Below are 6,052 nucleotides of genomic sequence, written 5' to 3'. Positions count from 1 at the left end.
CCCAAAGATGGAGATTTCTTGCGCTTGGAGGTTTGATCCTTTGACATGATGTTTAATTGATGATGATGATGAAGTATTTATCACTAATCTAGCCCAAACAATAATAGAAAAATCCAAGAATTTAGAGGGAAGGGAGAGGTGTTTTGGTGTTCACTTTTGGAAAGGAAAAGGTAGAAAGAAATGAAAAATGAAAGGAAGGGGGGGGGGGGGGAGGGAGTTGGCGGCCGGCCTATAGAGGTCCAAATGTGGCTCCCGCTCCGCTAACTTCAACCAATAGCTATTCGTTACCCATTTAAATGCTAAAACGAAACCATAAACATAATCTAACTCAACGTTACGTTAAAACATGTCAAAACGTTTCGGAATTTATCATTTAATCATACCTTAAATTTCGTTTCGTTACAAGTCAACATAGGTCAAAAGTCGCAAATGTTACAGATGGGGTGGTCGGAGATGATGGTGGCTGGTGGTGGTTGTCTCGCGAAGGAAAAAATCTAGAAATTTTAAACCTTAAAATGTTAAAAAAGTTGTACTTACACATGTGTAAGTCTCGCCGGAGATGGTCGTCGTCGCCGGAGGATCATGGTGGTGGTCGGAGATGATCATGGTGGTGGCGGTGGTGGTCGGAGATGGAAGGAAGAAGGAAGAAGAAGTGTAAATTAACTTACACATGTACTATAAAAAGTACATGTACTACAAATAACTTTCATATATATATATAGGGGAAGGAATATGGGCTGTTATGCACCCAACTTGGGTGAAAAACCCCTCACATACCAATATTTTAATATTTTGAATAAATGTTTGGCCTCCCATGATTTTTAATATTTAAAAAAGTTTCTTCTACAACATAGTTTTTTATATCATTTCATATGTGAATGGACAAAAAAAAGGAAGAAGGAAGAAGAAGTGTGTAAGTTAACTTACACATGTACTTTAAAAAGTACATGTATTACAAATAACTTTCATATATATATATGGGGGAAGGAATATGGGCTGTTATGCACCCAAAATGGGTGAAAATTCTCTCACATACCAATATTTTAATATTTTGAATAAATTTTTGGTCTCCCATGATTTTTAATATTTAAAAGAGTTTCTTCTACAACATACTTTTTTATATCATTTTACATGTGAATGGACAAAAAAAACATATAATCCAATACATAATTTGAGATATCTCATGGTTTTTACAAAAAAAAATGATTCTCAAAATAAGAAAAGTTATATATATATATGGGAAAAGGGAATATAAGGTTGTCCGGCACCTAAGTTTAGGTGTGGAACCCCCCACATACTAATATTTTATTATTTCTTGTTTAATGAATAAATGCATGGGCCTCCGTGATTTTTATGGATTAAAAAAACAATATGTGAGTGTTCCACACCTAAGCTTAGATACCCGACAGCCTTATATTCCTATCCCCCTATATATATATATATTGTTTCTAACCTGGTCAACGACCGGGTATAGATCTAATAATTATTGTGATCCACACGCCATTCACAATAACGTCTTTAGAGAAGCACACGTACTATGTTTATCATCATTTCATATGTTTGTTTAGGCAAAAGAAGTCAAAAGTTAATTAGATGAAAATAACAACTTGATCGAGATATGCCTTTGGGAACTAGTTTTCTAGTCGTTTTAATAGATGACTTTTGAAATGAAATAAACTCATTCACCATGACCCGGTAAGATTTTTATTCGATAGCTGAAAATTGATTGTTTAAACCAGATCCCGTTATCACAGATCATCTGATGTTGCCAAAGAAAATCTCGTTAAAATATCTCTAAGATTAATAGAGTAAATTATATTTAGCATAGTTCAAATTTCACCGAGCAAAACCTCAATTTTACCGATTTTAGCTATGAATTATCGATAAAAAGTTGTTGCTGTATTCAATAAGTGGAGCTTATTGTGATGCTGAATTAAAATACCTTATGTACGTGGGATATATGTATTGCCAGATCATTCTAAAATTAAGATGGTTGCAACAACTTACATTTGGCAAGTACCCATACGCCCAGTTGCCGAAACATGGACTCGTGCTATTGGCCTAACCGACTTTACATTTATGACCAATTTATATAATTATAATTATAACTATTTATTTTATAATAATAAATTAAAATGGTATAATATATTATTAAAATAGTTGGAGCTGGTGGCACACAACAGGCCGGTGGGGTGGAAGTTTTTACCATTCTATTCAATCTGTATAGCATTTTACCCGCATAATACGACGACAATGGTGGTAACGATAGTATGGTGGTGGCGGTGGTGGTTTGGTAGTGGTGGTGGTGTAACGGGTGATGACTGTATAATTATCTATACTTGTATAGTATATTATAAAAATAATAGTCGATATTGAAAATTATTTAGAGAAAAATGTCTAAAATATATCCTTAATGATTATATTACACCTAATTAATGCACCTAAACGAAAGTTCTTAGGGTTTTGTCCTTTAAATATTACTCCGTATTTTTTTATAAAATTTGTGTGTGTAAGCGTGTAGCAACAAAATTGTGGAGTAGAACAGAAAGCCAACGACATTGACTTGGTGCAGTCAAACAATTGTTCCATTCCCATTAGTTACCCGTTCAAACAGTCAAATTTCTCAAATAACCGACACGTGGCGTCCTATCATTCCTATAAATACTTACCCGTCATATCATATCATTCAATGATTCATGCATATAATCACTCAATTTTCTAAAGATCTATCTTCACCTTGACACATTCTAATCAACTTTATGTCGAACACCAACATTATTCAATCTTCACAACAACGAAACCATCACAAAATGACGTCGTTTAAGGTGTTCGATGATAGTTATGGTTACGGATCATCTTCTTCAGAAGAGGCTGATCAAAACTACTCCCCAAAGTCCGTGTTTTCCAAGGTTAGGAAGTGTGAAAACGTATTTAGGTGTCGTGTTCGGAACCAGATAGAGAGAATAAGAGCAGAGGATTCGTATTTAGGAGAAGATATTGTAGAATTCTATTTCATCGCTAAGGCCTGTGGCTTCGGGCATGGTTATGATCAACATGTCGATGTAATGATGTTCTCTAGGCCGGCTTCCCCTCTTAGCAGAAAAGTTGCGCCAAGGATCTCTTTGGTCCAGTGAATGTGTTCGTTTTCTTCTTTTGATTTGTATATATGTCTTTTGTATATATGTATCTATATTTATATCTATGTTAGTTACCATCCATGTTTTTCATTTAGTTCGTGTTAGTTAATCAATGATATTATCTTACTATAATACTATGTGTATGACTTAATTAATTTAACTATTGAGCCCGGCTGGATTTAACTCGAGTTGGGACAGGGCTGTAGCTATAATACAGATGATCATGTTTAATTAAGTAGAGTGTAACCCGAAATTGCCGATCGATTAATTAGTTGAGTTAAGCCGAAACAAAATTTTCATCTTTATTGTCTTTGAAGCCCATATATGAGCTCAAACTTAACTAGGGGTGGTTTAGTTAGAAAACCCAAAGGTCAAGGGTTCTCACCTCCCCCATACCTCATGAAAAACGAAATTGAGTTTGTTGATTTAAGCTCAAACTTAATAAATAATCTAATCCGAACACCTCCAACTCAATGGCACTCTGAAAGAATTCAAAAACATTTTAAATGCCAGGAATTTTTAAGCTATGGTGGTAATTTGTTTAATAACTTAATATTGTACTGGTATGTAATTATTTTGTTTCTTATCCTTTTCTCAGAGTTGGTTTTGCGAATTTCAGGCAGAATTGCAAACAAGAGATCGATGATGTTTTCAAATAGTTTTCAAGAGATGTTTCTACAAAGAGATAGCAGAGCAGAGCCGTTTTGTAAATTAAATAGCCGCTTTCGTTATCATGTAATACTCGACTCCTGTTTAAAAATTGCTACGATCAATTGAAAACAGTTGTTCGATTGTTAAGTACTTTCCGTCTTCAACTAATAATAATGGAGTTGCAGCAAATTTTATAATTAAAAATCTATATACCACGAGTAACAAGTACTAATATTCCTACTACTAGCATCAGCTACTTTGATTGATATAAACCAATGAGCCCATTGGTTTTAACAATTAGGGAAAATCAAACTAATCAATACTACTCGTCGCCATCATTTTCCTTGTTATCACCAGACTCGAGTCCAACTTCCTCGTAATCTTTCTCAAGAGCAGCCAAATCTTCTCTAGCTTCCGAAAACTCACCTTCCTCCATTCCCTCACCAACATACCAATGAACAAAAGCTCCCTTAGCATACATCAAATCAAACTTATGATCAATTCTCGAAAAAACTTCAGCCACACTAGTCGAATTCGATATCATACAAACTGCCCTTTGAACCTTAGTCAAATCCCCACCAGGAACAACAGTAGGTGTTTGGTAATTGATCCCACATTTGAACCCAGTTAGCCACCAATCAACAAACTGAATAGTCCTTTTTTGGTTTGATGGTTGCATTCACATCTTTCAGTTCCACGTCACCTATGTACATTAAACAACACACCATGTATTTCCCGTGTTGTGGGTCACATTTCGCCATCATTGAAGATGGCTCGATCGCGCTGTTGGTTATCTCGGCTAAAGATAGCTGTTCATGGTTCTGCTGATATAACAGGTGGATATGATGAAAGCATGTAATGGATTCTTGGGTATGGAACCAAGATCGTCTGGAACTCGGTCACATCCACATTCAACGTCCCATCCCATCGAATCTAAGTGAAGCTGTCAAAGAAGAAATAACCTGCAAAATTCACAAATAAACAAAAAGAATACGAATTAAAACCCTTATTAGACATATCTCATTGGCAAAATAAGAAATTTTAAGTGACCTTAGTTTCAGTCGGGACTTTTATCAAACACCTGGAGGATAAGCCGGTTTAGATTGGTGTGAGTAGGCCTCTCGATATCAAGCGACTTACGACAGATATCATAAATGGCTTCGTTATCAACAAGGACCGAGACAGCACTGTGTTCTAGGAGTGAATGAGTGAAACCAAGCTTTGATCTCTTTCCATATTCGACCGAGAGTCTCTCAAGAAGCAGCGAGCCGAGACCTGACCCGGTTCCCCTTCCTACAGCATTTAATACCAATAACCCTTGAAGACCATATCAGCAAGCTTCCGGATTCGCTCCACAATTTCCTTACCAACTGTTTGATAAAATGTCTCAATGAAACAAATTTTACAATTCACTGTATATCAATCGGTATATATTCATGTAGCAATATAGTATTTCAATTTCAAATAAGAAAATATGATTTTTGGGCTTTTATTTTGTATTCATGGACCGATTTAATGATGGGCCTTGCCCATTGATGTCACTCATAAAAGGTAAATTTGAAATAGCTAAAAGTATACTTAATAAGCTTAACCAAGCACCCCATTAGTCTTCCATTGAACTATGTTTCATATGTGACAGGAATCACAAAATCAACGTACATCCATATAGGAGCTATCAAAAATCACTCGAAAACCAAAAGAATCAGAAAAATATGTATTAAGTTCGTAAGTGTATTTGCATGTGAAGATCGAAAGAATAGGAAAACAGCAAGAGTATTAGTTAGTGAGACTATGTCCTTAGTGACTAATTAATCAGAAACCAATTGGTGAGTGACTGAGTGTACATTATTATTCAATTATGTTTGATTTGTGACTTCAATTACCCCATTTATCACCATACTCACTAACACTGCCACCCACCAACATATATTATGGTTAGAGGTGCACAAAAAAACCGGTTAACCGAACCGATTCGAAAGTTAACCTATAACCGTAATCGGTTACTAACTGATACCGTACTAATCGATTATAGGTTAGAAAAAACCGCAGGTTACTAACCGATTTGCATTTTCAAAAACAAAAACCGGTTCTTAATCGGTTAACCGATAATCGGTTTTTTTTTTACTTATAACCGGTTAACCGTTTTTTTTTTTACTTATCACCTAATACGCAGCACTCCGGCAGCATTATACCCAATATTATACCCAATCGATTCACAAAGCAAATACAAACCCTAAAAAAAAAAACGATCGATCAATCGCAAT

At 35.4% G+C, this 6,052-nt stretch overlaps 1 pseudogene; it reads right to left on the bottom strand.

The window, feature by feature from the left end:
- Positions 1-3,889: 3,889 nt before the first annotated feature.
- On the bottom strand, positions 3,890-5,714 carry LOC122580584 (annotated as a pseudogene).
- Positions 5,715-6,052: the final 338 nt, after the last annotated feature.

Source organism: Erigeron canadensis, chromosome 8 (assembly GCF_010389155.1).
Source record: "Erigeron canadensis isolate Cc75 chromosome 8, C_canadensis_v1, whole genome shotgun sequence".
NCBI lineage: Eukaryota > Viridiplantae > Streptophyta > Magnoliopsida > Asterales > Asteraceae > Erigeron > Erigeron canadensis.
The sequence above is the reverse complement of the archived record's forward strand: the minus strand, read 5'-3'. Positions and strand labels throughout refer to the sequence as shown.